Genomic DNA, 16,044 nt, shown 5'->3' with positions numbered 1-16,044 from the left:
CAAAGTTTTCCTCAGCCTCCCCGTAAACGTGACAAATGACCTAATTCAGGAAATTGTGTGTCATTTTGCTAAAAAAAAAAAAAAATAATAATAATAATGCGCCAAATTGCCTCAAATCTCCAGCATCTTTATAATAACAGTACAAGTTGAAAAATTGGTGTCAAACATACAGCCTGTGGGGCGAAAGCGGCCCGCGAAGGGGTACAACACGGCCACTCTGGTGGTGGGGATTTAAAGAAATATTCAGCATTATTATCCTGTTATAAAATAGAACATTTAATCCATCCATCCATCCATTTTCTTCACCGCTTATCCTCACGAGGGTCACGGGGAGTGCTGGAGCTTATCCCAGCTGTCAACGGGCAGGAGGCGGGGTACACCCTGAACTGGTTGCCGGCCAATCGCAGGGCACATCGAGATGAACAGCCGCACTCACAATCACACCTGGGGACAATTTAGAGAGTCCAATTGTTGATTTTTTTTGTTCTGTCTGTCAGTGTGCCTCAGTGGCATAAATAAATGAATAAAGATACATTATTTCTTGGAAATAAATGTTTTTTTTTTTTAGCAATTACATAAAATTGGACAACTTCCCATGGCACACAGTTTGGGAATCACTGGTACAGAGCTACTAAAAAAAACCAAACGATAATAATCGGGGTAGGGGGACGTAATCCTTCTCTCAGAACGTAACAAAAGATACGCGTACGTAAGTCAGGGGTGCTAAATGTGTCAATGTGCGCGTCGGCGCCACAGCCGCCGATCACGGCTTCGGCTGGGGTGGCCCATGGTGACGCCGAGCCGGGCCCCTTTACGGTATTGTCGTCGCTCGCGGATGAGCACGCTACACACTGTCACGCATACTCTCGGGGAGTCTGTTGTTAGTTAAAAGTGATCCGCATATCATCTAAATATGATATGGTATTGCCCCGGTCACGTCACTCGTCTTTCGTATCGGAAGGGGCGTGTTCGTCTCCCACAGTCGGGGCCACGGCGTGTTTTCAATGGCGGATGTCCCAGTGTGACGTCACGGGCAGGAGACGCAGCCAATATGGCGACCACTTGAATGTCGAATGAGAATTCCGCAACTTTGCGCTCTCTGCTCATATTTATTTTTTCATATAGACATTGAAGTGAATAACGTTCCATGCATTTTTCATGACCATATCTATTTTAGAATGTTTATAGAGATGACACTTGACCGTTAAAGTTGACTTACTTTCTGGAGACGTCGCCTTTTGTAGTTAGCATTAGCCTCCGCCCTTATGCTCACTAGCCTCATGAGTTTCACCTGGATACTTCTGTCAGCCAATCAGCTTTCGGCATACAGCACAGCTGTCGTTTTCGCCAGTTGATTGGCTCTAATGCTCGTTTGTGCTCTATTTTTGTTTTATTTTAATACATATACTGTATATTTGAAGGTATTTTTTTTATTTTAAACTGTAGCTTTGCTTTCACAGTGAAGAAATGTAAACTTTTTTTTAAAAATAAGATGCAACGTTGTTCTTTCAGTGTTATACTGTATAAGAACAAAGGTATTTAAGCGTGATATGAGTAGTACCTATTAATGTTTTTATTTTTTTTTCAAATAGTGACAGATTTAAAAAAAAAAAATTACCAAACGATAAAAATAGGCCTAGAAGTACTTTCCCCCCCTCATATTAGACCTTTAAAGCACGGCGTGCGAAATTACGCTTTGTAGATAATGTTCACTCATCAAGGCGGATTCCGGAAAAATCCAGGTGGTGTCCTTCAGCCTCGATGGAGGTCTGCACTCCACTAAGTGCCCCTTGTGGTCCGTCTTTAAGTGCGGAACCGAGGCAGGCACGGCGGTTGCCGTGACTCTCCGAGTGCCATTTTAATTTTAACAGTCCGAGAACACCCTTCAGACGGGACGGAACGCACACAGTCCCGTGACACCCCGCAATAAAAGCGCAGGGGAGAGCAGTTTAATCAGAGAGATTTACTACCCCCATGGACGTTATTTCCAACCCCCCCCCCCCCCGGTTCCTCCCTCCCAACGGGGTTAAAAGGACAGATCTGCCGGTTTCTGCAGTTCCCACCCTTGACCTCCCTCGGGGCGCACGATGGATTCATCAGAAACGTCACGTGGAGATGGCGCGGATCAAGCAAAGCGGGAAGCGGCGTTCCTGGACGCTTGATTGTGTGGTGATTGTCGAAAATACCCCCACCCCCACCCCCACCCCCACCCCTCGAGAACGGATCCAATTTGAAGTCTTGCTTTTCTCGCGGCGTGTCAATTTTTGCACAATGTCTGTATCGCGATAGAGCAGATGACAAGGGTGAACAAGGAGGCCTCGCGTATTTAATATGCAGCGCACTGCGCCGGCGTCTCTCAAAACCAGACCAGAGAACGTCCGACAGCGCTTCCGAAACTGTACCCCCCCCCCCCCCCCACCAAACCCTCCCCGGGAGATTCCGGGGGGTTTTGAGCCCGTCGAGAGGGCCTCAACAAGCAAAGCCGGGCCGTCAGTGACGAGACGTGTCGGTAAAGCATCGCTTGTATCCCTTGGAGACCGACAAAGATGGGGGGGGGGGGCAAACCGATGTGGATCAGGGTGGGTAAATACTGCATGCGAGACGATCAATATTGACTGTCTATAGGAAAAAGTCCGTGTTTGCGTGTGTGTGTGTGTGTGTAGCGGGGGGCTTCAACCCGGGGGAGGGGGGGGCTAATATTTGTGCTCTCACTATGAGACGTTAGAAATGAATTGAAAAAAAAAAATGGTTGCGCATTCCCCGAGTTCTTAGACACTCACATGTTGTAAGTCTTTACAGCGAAGTCCAGTTCTGTAACGGGCTGCTTTCGTCCGACGTCGCCCGACGTCCGGTTTAGAAGACGGTCGGCATTTCGGATGGGTGAATTTGAAAGGGGACGCACCGCTACGTTATCGGCGGCTCAAACGAAAGCGGGCGTCGTCGAGAGTTTTTGTTCCGACAGCCGGCCGCGATCAAGAACCAGTGCGAGAGAACGGAGCAGTTAGCAACCCAACGTGGCTGTCTCGTATCAGCAGAGTCGATCTAGAAGCCAAACCATTCCCTTATGTCAGAGTTCTTGGGAAGTATTGGATACAAGCCATTGATAAATTGGTTGTAGGCCTCCAGACCTTAGTAATTCTTTAGTTGGTCGATGGTATCAGCGCTTGTCGAGTGGACGATGTCTGGATAGGTTAACGACGCCCACAGTTCGAAATTCTCGCTCCGCTTATGTCTCTCCAAGGCATGTGGGTCGATATTGTCGATCAAAGCGCAATTCCCGTCGTAACAATTTCTTGAAACAACGTCTAAGGAGCCCCGATAACTTTCCAAAGTCTTTTTTAGCCATCATGCGCCACTTTTAACAGTCGTACGAACATTTGTGTGTGCAAAAGCGATAGTGAACCCATCCAACATGGCGGCGATTGTAAGCAGTGGCCGGATGAGGTCATGTGGTTGAAAACTTCCTATACGTTGAATGCCAATGACGGCTATAGATGTCAAATGTCCATGTTGGCTTTGAAGCCTTGCACTGGTAAAATATTCTGGGATTAAACTAGCAAGACTTTTACTAGATGAAATTACATAGTTTGGATGAAAATGTTGGTGTTTAAATATCGGAATGTTTAATTTTTTTTTATATTTTGTCATGAGCACGAACGGACCACCGCCATCGCTCTGGGCAGTCTCATCTCTGACACCTGTCAACGGTCACAGCTGTTTCCCATGAGGCACTGTGATTAGACCAAGTATTTAAGACAAGGTTTTGTCACTGGCATTTGCCAGTTCGTTGCCTTGAGTTAGTTATCGGACCTCGTTTTTTGTCTTGGCTTGTTTTTTTTGGGGGGGGGGGGGTCCTGCCTTCTTGGGCTGTGTTGTCGTGCACAACTTTAGTTAATAGTAAAGCCCACTGAACATCATGCCTTTGCCCGGGAGTCCTGCATTTGTTCCGCTGGTCTAATCACAGTGCGTCATGTGACACAGCTGTGACCGGCGACGGGCCAGGCCACGCCCTTCTCAGCCGTGATCCAATATGGAACGAATACATGTCGAAATGAATATTTGAGATATCAGTTAAAGGCTAAACCAAACAGGTGAGTCTTGCGCCTCGTTTTAAAAATATCAACAGTCTCTGCGGTCCCGACGGTGTCTTGCAGGCTGTTCAGAAGTAAACAAATAAAAAGACAAACAAATAAACAGCCTGAGGCAAGCACGCCTCGCCTCTTCTTTGTATCAATGTGTGAGTAAATCTGCCGTTTTCTTTTTTTACTCCCTCAAAGTGAAGTTTTAGAATGGGCTCCGATTTTCTGACATTGAGAGATTAAAAAACGGGCGCTAGGGAATACTTTAAAAGTGTTATTACGCATTTTAATGTCTTTACAGTGTGTGGGAGGAGCAAAAACTGTGTAAAAATTGCAGATTTGGAAACAGTGGTTCGCTGTCCTCGTAATAACGCGGACACAAAGACGGTATTAGAATAGCGCAGCCGCTGATCCGCAGGCCGTGTTAAATTCCGCGGCGACCGAGTAGTACGACCGCAAATTGGTTTATTTCCTTAATACTCGGACAAAGGCGCAGCGGGAAAGGTGACGCCGGTTTGCACGTTTTAATCACGGTGAGAAAATACCGCACGCACGTGTCTGATTATCTCCCGCGTGCAGCCGTGCATCCGGCGCGGCGAGGGTATGATTTCACTGGATCTGATACTTTTAATCGGGAAAATGGATGCATGGATTATCATTTTGGGCTTGCATTCCTTTCACGAGCTCTGCTGTGAGGCCGCAAGTCTTAGCAAATCTGTGCTGACAGGCCGCATGTCACTGAAAACTGACACAAAAGGCCCTCGCTCAGCGCTTTGCAGCTCTGAAGCATCCCGTCCGCACTAATGAGCGTGAGCGACCTGGGTCGTACCCCGGGGCAGGTGAAAAGGTGCCCGCTGGTCTTGAAAAAAAATGGATGGCGCCGTGAACACTGAAAATAAAAGATGAATCAATTCAGCGTTTAAAGCCCAAGTGACATGCCTATAAATATTCTAAAATAGATAATGTAGCGAATAGATGATATGCGGATCACTTCTAACTAACAACAGCCGCCACGACAGTATGTTGCGTACTCAACCGCAAGCGACAACGGCGTAAAACGGCCTGGCCTGGCCCCCGGACGAGCCACCTCGGCACTGCGATGAGCCACCCCGGCCGTGCGGCGTGCCGACGCACACAAAATACAATGACAGGATTTTAAAAAAATAATAGAAAATAAAAAATACCATCAAACAGGATAAAGATGAGTAATATGTAATGAATACATGTCGAAATGAATATTTTAGATAGCAGTTAAAGGCTAAACCAAAGGGGTGAGTCTTGCGCATGCTTTTAAAAATATCAACAGTCTCTGCGGTCCTGATGGTCTATTGCAGACTGTTCAGGTACGTGGACCTTTTGTTACATTCTGAGAGGATTACGTGTCCCCGCCCCCCATTATTATTTTTTTTGTAGCTGTATACACGCCTACCTGGCATTTGCAACCCACAAAGCTCTCGTCCTTTGCACCCGTGCAATCCATTTTTCACCGCGAACCGGGTCTCTTGCAAACTTCTGAAGGGTAAATCCGTCCTCCCGAGTGTTCGAGCAATGTCCAGCAATGCGACGAGCCGGCATTTTGGCTAACACGGAGGAACAGCGAGCTTCCTTCCCGCAGGTAAAACTGCTATAAACACACGAACCCGCCTGATTGGGTGTCTGTTTATAATGTCACTTCCTGCTTCTTCTCCAAAACAAATCCCATCAGAGGATTTTCATGGCGGGAGTTACAAAAAGCATATACGTCAAAATCATGTTTTGTGGTGGAAAAAAAAAACCGGATGGTTCATTCCGGCTACCTTTTTTTTTTTTTTAATTAAAAACATACTAAAACTCATGCTTTACATGTCAGTGGACCTTTAAAGCAACAGTATATAGACATCTTACCATAGTGTAGCAGCTTTGGAATAATTGTACTGAAAAGTATAATAGCGTGAATATTCACGTGGCAACCAAAACAACTCTTTGGTTTGCTTTTTTTTTTTTTTTTTAGCCCGGGCTCCAAAATGACAGGATGACGCGTCATTACCAATTGTTCCCAGGGGGATTCTGGGTAATTAAGATTAAGTAACTGAGTATGTCTCCTAAAGTGGATTTGACCCCCAGTTAATGAGCAGGATAAAGGATCACCCTGTTTGAAATGAACAAAAGGTTGGGGGTGGGGGGTGGTCGAGGGGGGGGGGCGATTGCTTTCACCTTCACCGATGCCTTCAGGATCCCCAACTCTAATCGGCGGATCAATAACCTCGTTGTCAATGCAACCTCACACGCTGACAAGTATGGATTGCCGCTACGTGATCGCCACCATCGCTCAACATCCAATTGAAAGAAACAATTTATTGCACCACCTCAGAACATCTGCAAATGTAAAAAAAAAAAAAAAAATCACATATATATATAAAAAAAAAATCACATATATATATATATATATATATATATATATATATGGAAGGGGTGTCAAACTCATTTTTCTCGTGGGCCACATATATCCCTCGGAGGGCCGTTCTGACTGTGGAACAAAAATATTGAATCATCTCATCATATTTACATAATCAATCTATCAACTAGTTTTGGAATCAGAAATAAATGGCAATGTGTTTTTCCAACTATTCACGTTTGGTAACACAAAAAAAATGGTTGTGATATCTCAACTTTATCATTTATTTTATATGACAATTTGAAATTTCAGTCCAGATTTTTACAAGAATCACGGAAATTGACAGTAGATTTGGCATCCCGGGCCACATAAAATCATATGGCGGGCCAGATCTGGCCCCCGGGACCTGAGTTTGACACTGGTGCCTTTTTTTTAAATTAAATTAAAAACATACAAAAAAATTATGCTTTTTCCTTTAAAGCAACAATATGGAGACATTTTACCACAATGTAGCAGCTTATTGAAAATATAAATAAATAATTTTGGAAAGGGAATAAAATAACGTGACAATTTTTTTAAAAGTTACTTTCAAATGGGTCTTTTTTATGGAATTACCTGAAGAGAATATCGTATATCATATATTATTACGAGGCACTATTATTATTGTCAAAAAAGTTCCAGGACTGTCGTTAATCTTTTCTCTTTGATCTAATCCACCAGGAATCCAACATATTTTCCCAGCATTCTCTTCCACACACTCCTGGAAGCAGGCACGTGCACAGAAGCTTCAGAGAGGCAGGTGCTCGAGCCCCGACACCCGTCGCCAACTTTATTCACACAATAAAGAAAAGCAATAATCTACACGGGTATCTACTTTTATCATTATTTCTGATACTAGAATCAACAATCACTAATACTATGAACAAAGGAGGTGCGTATAAAAACTGAACAGTCAGTATTTTGTAGCTAAACGGTTTCGGCGCACGCAATGCAATGTGGATCCCGCCCCCCCCCCCCCAAAAAAAAAAAAAGCTTAGAAATGATGTTCCATATAGTATGTGAGGGAACTAAGTATATAGTACGTCTGTATCGCCAAAGCATCTCCAGTTGCCAGCAAGAGTCATGAAAAAAGTTAATGATGGTCTTGTTTGCTCAAAAAGATGTAAAACAGCTGTCGTCTTCAAATGACGAGAAAAAAACTCGTTCGGGTTGGTTCGGGCGACATTCCGAGCCGCCATTACCGCATTTAATGTCGCGATAAACGATTTCTCCGACGCGAGCGCAAAGTGGCTGAGTGGAAATGCTGCGGTTTCGTGATCAAAGGCACTTCTATTTTCAGCCGCCATCACACACACAAAAAAAAAAGAGCCCACACGAGTCTTTTTTAGCATCTGTGAATAAATACGGGCGGCACGGCGGTGCAGCTGGAGAACGTCGGTTTCACGGTTCTGAGGGCCAAAGTCCGAATCCCGTCCCCCAGAGTGCCGGTGTGGGTTTTCCATGGGCACTCCGGTTTCCTCCCACATTCTAAATTGCCCCAAGGTGTGATTGTGAGTGTGAATGTTGTCTGTCTCTAAGAGCCCTGTGATTAGCTGGCAACCAGTTCAGGGTGTACCCTGCCTCCTGGCCATTGACACCGACCCTTGTGAGGATAAGCGGCTAAGAAAATGGATGGATGGATGGATGGGTGTGATTGTGACTGTTGTCTCTACGAGCCTTGTGATTGGCTGGCAAGCGGGTGGCTCCAGCATTCCTGTGACCCTTGTGAGGATAAGCAGCTAAGAAAATGGATGGATGGATGTGATTGTGAGCCCGACTATTGTTCATCTCTATGAGCCCTGTGATTGGCTGACAACCAGTTCTGGGTGTACCCTGCCTCCTGGCCATTGACAGCGGCCCTTGTGAGGATAAGCGGCTAAGAAAATGGATGGATGGATGGATGGATGTGATTGTGAGTGTGCCTGTTGTTCGTCTCTGAGTCCTATGATTGGCTGACAACCAGTTCAAGGCGTAGACCTGCTGCCTGGTCAATGACAGCTGGGATCGCTCCAGCATTTCCTGCCACCCTTGTGAGGATAAGCAGCTAAGAAAATGGACGGATGAATGTGATTGTGAGTGCGACAGTTTTTTTTGTCCCTACGAGTCCTGTGATTGGATGACAACCAGTTCACGGTGTACCCCGCCATCTGCCCGATGACAGCTGGGATGGGCTCCAGTGCTCCCGTCACCCTTGTGAGGATAAGCGGTTTGGAAAATGGATGGATGAATGCATATGTTGTCAAGCAAAAAATTACGAAAAGTGAGCATATAAGAGCCGATACGATAGGACTCAGTGTGTATGTGACACCGAGGATTTATGGCGAAAAGAGACCAACACCTAAAATCCCGAAAACGTGACGTGTCATAGCAACATACAAGAAATGATTTCTATACAGTTACCATGGCAATAATTTGACTCCTCGGAGTTGCCGTCACACGCATGCAAACATGCAGGGAAATGTCATGCAAAAGCAATGTGCAAAAATTTCCCCCTCCCCCGGTGAAAACACTTTTTGCCCCCCCCCGCCCGCCCACAACCCCTCCTAAAATCTCATCCGCTGCCTATGAATCCATATTTCCAGGTGAACCTTCGTTCCGGATCGCTCTCCGGGCGAATTCCTTCACACACGACCGATGACGTGTGTTTGCTTTAGCTGAGGATTTACGCGTTATACAATGACGCGCCGCGGCCCATTTTCATACGCACAACATATTTCACGTGCACGTAAGCCGGCGACGGTCGTCACCGCGCTTCTGTGGTGAAAATAGAGTTTTTAAAAAAATGATTCAAACCATATTTTAATTTGATTACCTATTAACAGACTGTTCTTATTACCTTCCTCCCATTGGACTTTAAATTATTTTCTATAAAAAAAAATAGATTATCAGGGCAATGAAATATCTCTGGTGACAGATCATCAGCAGAAAAAAATCATTTTTTTAAACTCCCAAGAGATTAAAAAGATCTGAAACATCGCTGAAATTAGCCGAAACTAATGTTCCCAGCAGAGGTTGGATAAAATCGCGAAACCAGAACAGTAATGGCCTATAAATTAAATTAAGCACAAAGATCGTCAAGACCGATTGGCTCGCACGGGTCACGTGACCGGCGGGCGCTCTTTAATGGCTTCGTTGACCTAAATCCTCGCTAATCATTTTCAAATTGTGACAAAGTGAAAATGTGAAAATGTTATTTTTAGCGGACTGTAAAATCAATTAAGACCCCCCCCCCCCAACCGTTGAATTGGTTTGATTCCCCGGCGCCTCATTGCTGAACACGAATGAACGCGAGGAGACACATAACCTAAATTTATGGATGGATAGATTCAAAACTAACAGTGGCAGATTCCATTTCAACCTCTCTTTAAATGTAAAGACTGGGTTTTTGTTTTTGGGTTCTACGGCGATAACTGAACCCTACCCCCAAGTCGTTCTTGTTCTCCACCGGTGACAAGCGCGACCGTATGGAATGCTGAACGCTGGCCGAAAAGACCGACGGATTCCGGCAAAGGTTAACGTGTGGCCGAACACGCTTCCGCGTTCCACGAGCCGTCGAAACCGTCACTCTGTCGGATTTATTCCTGATGAGAACAGATCCAGAAACAAAGTATTTGTACGCGTTCAGACCTTTCTACGCTTTCAAACTCTTCCGTGCAAATCTCGACGACTGACTCACCAGATCCGTGTGTAGATCCAGTTGTCCAAGACAAGCGGAAGCGGGTTAACGGTCCAATTTCTTATTGGCGAAAACGCCGCGTTTATCTAATTTTCACCTTCTTAATGTCCAACGGTATCGGGCAAGATTCTGGCCGTCGTGCTATCAGACGTATTTTCGTCTCGTCTCCAACCGACTTAGCATTGAATAATTCTTTGCTAGACCGGCAATCTGGCCAGTCACCTGATTTCGCCCAACCTGCCCCTGTTCAGTCCCCAGAAAACATCCGAGGCCTCGGAAGTCCGATCCTGCCTTAACCAGATACCGACACTGAAGTGCAGTAGTTGTTGCACAAAATATTAAGAGTACACTGAGTCTGGGTGTCTCATTGCTGTAACCCCCCACCACCCACCGACCTCCAGTTGTACTTCAGAAACATCTTGTAACCAGTCCAGTGCGGTCCATTGGTCTTGGCTTACTTCTCTTCACTGGCTTTAACTCCCCCGCCCTCCCCCACCGCTTTGTTTACTATTCTGTCCTCTCTGTCGTATTTCTCACCCGCCTGTTGTTGTCACGGCTTGTCACTGCGTGGTACTGCACCCTAAAACGGTAAACATTTGAAACACTTGACTTTTACAGTTTTGGAACGCAGCAGGTAGAAAATTATTGGCCCTACAGTGACGAAAATAAGTATTTGAACACTCTGCTATATTGCGAGTTCTCCCACTTAGAAATCTTGGAGGGGTCTGAAATTGTCCACCGTGAGAGAGATCATCTAAAAAGAAAAATCCAGAAATCCCAATGTATGTTTTTTTTCAAATGATTTATTTGTGTGATACAGCTGCAAATAAGTATTTGACCACCTGTCTATCAGCGAGAATTCTGACCCTCAAAGACCTGTTAGTCCGCCTTTAAAAGTCCACCCCCACTCCATGTATTATCCTGAATCAGATGCACCTGTGTGAGGTCGTCAGCGGCATAAAGACACCTGTCCACCCCGTACAATTGGTAAGACTCAAACTTGTAACGTGGCCAAGACCAAAGAGCTGTCCAAAGACACCAGAGACGAAATTGTTCAACTTCACACGGCTGGAAAGGGCGACGAAGAAATTCCCAAGCAGCTTGGTGCGAAAAGGTCCATCGTTGGAGCAATCATTAGAAAATGGACGAAGCTAAACGTGACGGTCAATCTCAGTCGGAGTGGAGCCCCATGCAAGGTATCACCTCGTGGGGTCTGAATGATCCGGAGAAAGGTGAGAAATCAGACCAGGACTACACGACAGGACTTGATCGACGACCTGAAAAGTGCTGGGACCACCGATTCCAAGGTGACCGTTAGTAACGCGCTGAGACGTCATGGTCTGAAGTCATGCACGGCACGGAAGGTTCCCTTGCGAAAACCAGCACACGTCAAGACCCGTCTTAAGTTTGCCAATGACCTTTTGGATGATACAGAGGAGTCACGGGAGAACGTTTTGTGGTCAGATGAGACCAAAATGGAACTTTTTGGTCATAATTCCACTAAGCGTGTTTGGAGGAAGACCAATGATGAGTTCCATCCCAAGAACACCGTCCCTACTGTGAAGCATGGGAGTGGTAGATGTTGTGGTATTGTGAGATTTTGGGGAACAACCTCTTCCCCTCGGTCAGAGCATTGAAGATGGGTCTTGGCTGGATCTTTCAACATGACAATGACCCGAAGCACACAGCCAGGAAAACCAAGGAGTGGCCTCCGTAAGAAGCAGATCAAGGTTCTGGTGTGGCCTAGCCATTCCCCAGACTTAAACCCGATAGAAAATCTTAGAAGGGAGCTGAAACTCCGTGGTTCTCAGCGACAGCCCAGAAACCTTTCTGATCAAGAGAAGATCTGTGTGGAGCAGTGGGCCGAAATCCCTCCTGCAGTGTGCGCAAACCTGGTGAACAACTACAGGAAACGTTTGACCTCTGTCATTGCAAACAAAGGCGACTGTACCAAATGTTAACGTTGGTTTTCTCAGGTGTTCTAATACTTATTTCCTTGTGTGTCCACCGATTTGAGTTCGGCACCGAAACGTGTCCTTGGCGGCACCCAGAGCATCTTTTGCTGCGCTTCCAAATCCTCACAACTTAACCTTCGAATTCAAGACAAACAGCCACCCAAAGGCGGGGCCCAGCTGTGAAGCCAGCGCAGTTTTTATACCGGAGGGCGTACCCGGGCGGGTGTTAATGCCCTTCTCTCTCCCTCCCTGGCTCGAGCTCGCCATCATCGCCGCAGGGCGCTGACGCTATGAAGCCAAAAAGTACACACAATCATCCGGGTGCTAATTGTATTAATTCGACAATTAAAAATAAAAATCCAGCGCAAAGGATTCGCTGTACAAGTCGACACGTGCGGCTGATAATCAACCACAATGAAAGGTTGTTTTTTTATATTGTCATTATAAATCTTTTCGTAGAGCATGTGCGTGCATAAACCCAATCCAACCATTCAGGGGCATTACCGGGATGCATTCATATTTTAAAAAAATTAAAAGAATGATATTACGGCTTCGGATGGATTTCATTCTGCTGGATGATTGGTCGCATTTTCCCTACACTCCAAAGCTCTCCCGTCACTCCTGATCATAATGACATTTGCCTCTTATATTGATTTCATAATTAATATCCCATTTAGTTAGCTCAACAACAACAACAACAACAACAAAAAAGGCATAAAATCTGCTTCTACCTGAACCAGACGTCATGCGCGTTATTTCCTCAAGACGACGGAGGCCCGTATGGCTCATGTCTGCACCCCCGGGCCGGGATGCAACAATGAGCCGGAATTGCGCCGCTGCAGAAGTGCCGCTACTACGAACCACCGCAAACCCATTTGCACTACAAAAGCAACCCCCCCCCCCCACAGTGCAGGGAGAACCACGCAATGCCTTTCATCCCTGAAGATGCAGCGGTGCTCACAACAATCCACCACTGATTGAAATTTACACGTCAATCTTCCTCCATATTGCAGAAACCTTCTCGTTAGAACGAGAACCCTAATCAATTATCATCCCCATAAAACGCCACCCTTCCACCTCCTTTTAAATTAAAAAAAAAAAAATGGTAAGCATACTCACCGTGCGCTCGAAACCGCGTCCCCCCCGTCGCCCCCAAATGGGTCCGTGATGTCAACGGCGATGGTTACGATCATAAAAAAAAAAAATTATGGCGGCGGCGGCGGTGATGATAATGATGATGATGATGAGCGCGTCCGGCGAGTCTCGGGTGCGCGTCCCTCTCGGCCGCTGCAGCACCAGACTGTGGTTCTCACCTCTACTGGTCCCCCCCCGCACCAAAACCAGCCGCGACAAAGATCGTCTATGAAGCGAAGAAAGCCGCTGTAGGAGAAATGTCGGGTGTTGAGAGCCATCGCTGGACTGGATTATCAGTGTGTATCTAAAATATCCTGCACAGCGCTTTTAATTCTAATAAACAAATGCGCCTTTCCATAATTACGGATTGCATTTGTGGTGTAGAGAGAAATCTTACCAGCGTGCGCATCTGTTTTTTCGACTGCGTTTGCGGGCTTTGGCTGCTTGAGCGACTTTGTTGAAATGTGCGGCAGAAGTGGGGTACTGCAGCAATAACCACACGTACAATGACACGGTGACATTTTTGGAAAAGGGTGAGGATCAGTGCTGTGGCTAGGGCTGTTTTAGGGGAGATGACCCCCCCCCCAAAAAAAAAAATTAATCGTGCCAAAAACTGGTCTTGATACCCCCCTTAAATAAATGAAATATTCCCAAGAGTTACCATCACACTCATCTCAACATTAGCGTAAATATTAATCAGGCTAACCCTGAGCAGACGCTGAAGTTTTGGAGTATGTGCACTCACCGGCCGGCTGCTGACACATTCGGCACCTCGACGAAGTTTGACACCCAGACGCCCGCAGACACTGTTGACTTTGGGCGAGAAGACTCCGGTCGAAATGTGTTGGGCAACGCGAGCGTGCAAAACTTCTCTGCTAGCAGACGTAAAAGTTTCACATGACTTGAGTAACCCGCGACGGTGTACTCTAGAACCAGTCTGCGTGTTAGACTGTATTAGGGTAAGCCAACTGCGACAAGAACCAGACACGTGCCCTTGAATGGTTCTGTGTTTACACTGCGGGCTTCCCTCGTGAGCAAACGAATTCCTCCTGACTGCTCTTTGGCACCTCGTTTGGTGGCTTGCATCAACGCAGCAGCAAATTTAATCATATCAAATTGCACAAATTCCTTGAAAAAAAAACAAAAAAAACTGTATTTAAAGGGGAAATCCAGTTCTCAGCATGGACAGTGTATCCAATAGGTCATGTAATTTGTACCCTATTTTGTCAATGTGATGCTATCTCACTTAATAGTATTTTGGAGAAGATTTTTATCGACAATTATGAATTTTCAGGGGCGCTGCCATTTTCGTGAGTCACATGACCTACGTGCACGGATGTGACGTGTACCGTGCCGCAACAGAGGCTCGATTACATGGGACACCATTCGTGCCCAGCGCTGATTTCTCTCAAGACATAGTAGTTTCGCTTGATCGGGAAGACGGAGGAATACTTCCATACGGATTTGAACCTGTGGCTGGAATAAATGTTGAATATCCGGATGGTTCTTCTTTAGCTGCGCTTCAGTGGTGGCGGAGGCCTTTAGCCTAGCTTGGGCGTTCGTTAGTCCCTGACGCCCAAGCCACGCTAAAGGCTTCCGCCACCACCGAAGGCGGGCCAAAGGCTCCGGCGGCGGGTGCGAGTGAGCTTCCAGGCGGCGGAGGCCGTTAGCCCCGGACGCCGAAGCTGTGCTAAAGGCCTCCGCCACCACCGAGGGTGGGCCACAAGCTCCGGCGGCGGCCGCGAGCGAGCTTCCAGGCGGCGGAGGCCGTTGGCCCCGACGCCCAAGCTAGGCTAAATGCCTCCGCCACCACTGAAGCTCAGCTAAAGGCCTCCGCCGCCTGAAAGCTCGGCTCGCGGCCCGCCGCCGAGCTCGCTCGTCAGACTCTGTGTCAATCCCGTTCGAAGAACCACCCGCGGCTGCCGGCCCAGAGCTCCGGGGGGGGGGCCTTTGTTTCTGCATTTATGTCGCGCGCGTAGGCCTCCGAGTAGTCAGACAACCGAATATTAAACATTAATTCCAGCCACAGGTTCAAATCTGTACGGAAGTATTCCTCCGTCTTCCCGATCAACCGACACTGCTATTTCTTCTTCAGATGAGGATAAATCCGAGAAATCGGCGCTGGGCATAAATGGTGTCCCATGTAATCGAGCCTTTAATGCGGCACGGTACACGTCACATCCGCGCACGGAGGTCATGTGACTCGCGAAAATGGCAGCGCCCCTGAAAATTCGTAATTGTCGACAAAAATCTTCTCAAAAATACTATTAAATGAGAGTGGATTTAACATCACGTTGTCAAGATAGAGGACATATTACATGAACTATTGGATGCACTGATAAATGCAAACCAGTGGATTCCCCCCTTTTAAAATGCACTACGTCATTTTTTGCAGCTAAATAAACAAAGTTGTATTTCACATTAAAAAAAAAAAAAAAAAGTGGAGCAGTTGCTAGGGTACGTCGTAAGACAATCCTGCCATTTTTTTTCCTCACTCCGGCAAAAAGCGTGGGAGGTAGACAGACAACTCCTGCCACTCCGCACAACTACGGAGGAGGAATGCGTGGACACGCAACTTTGTCACGCCTCGTCACGTCAACTCGCAGTTGTTTACCATCGCCAGCGGATCGTCAACGGATAGGTTTCTGATGACGCCATCTTGCGTGTCACCGAGGTCAAAGCACACAGGTCATAGGTGAAGCGTGAAGGTTTTTTTTTCTGTCGTTAAATTATCCGATTGGTTTAAAGGTGGTGGAAACTATCCATCAGGATGAAAACGACAGCAAG

At 46.5% G+C, this 16,044-nt stretch overlaps 1 protein-coding gene across 4 annotated transcripts in view; it reads right to left on the bottom strand.

Annotated features, from left to right (window-relative positions):
- The window catches only part of nrcama (neuronal cell adhesion molecule a), a 43,885-nt gene extending 30,462 nt beyond the window's left edge, over nucleotides 1-13,423 (bottom strand). For all 4 annotated transcript variants that reach the window (XR_009793047.1, XM_061806976.1, XM_061806977.1 and 1 more), the window contains exon 1: nucleotides 13,243-13,423. The gene's annotated coding sequence lies outside the window, so the exon portion shown is untranslated. The remainder of the gene's footprint in view (nucleotides 1-13,242) is intronic.
- Between the last annotated feature and the right edge of the window lie 2,621 nt (nucleotides 13,424-16,044).

Source organism: Syngnathoides biaculeatus, chromosome 20, assembly GCF_019802595.1.
Source record: "Syngnathoides biaculeatus isolate LvHL_M chromosome 20, ASM1980259v1, whole genome shotgun sequence".
NCBI classification, from domain to species: domain Eukaryota; kingdom Metazoa; phylum Chordata; class Actinopteri; order Syngnathiformes; family Syngnathidae; genus Syngnathoides; species Syngnathoides biaculeatus.
Note: the sequence above shows the minus strand (reverse complement) of the source record. Positions and strands in the feature narration are given on the sequence as shown.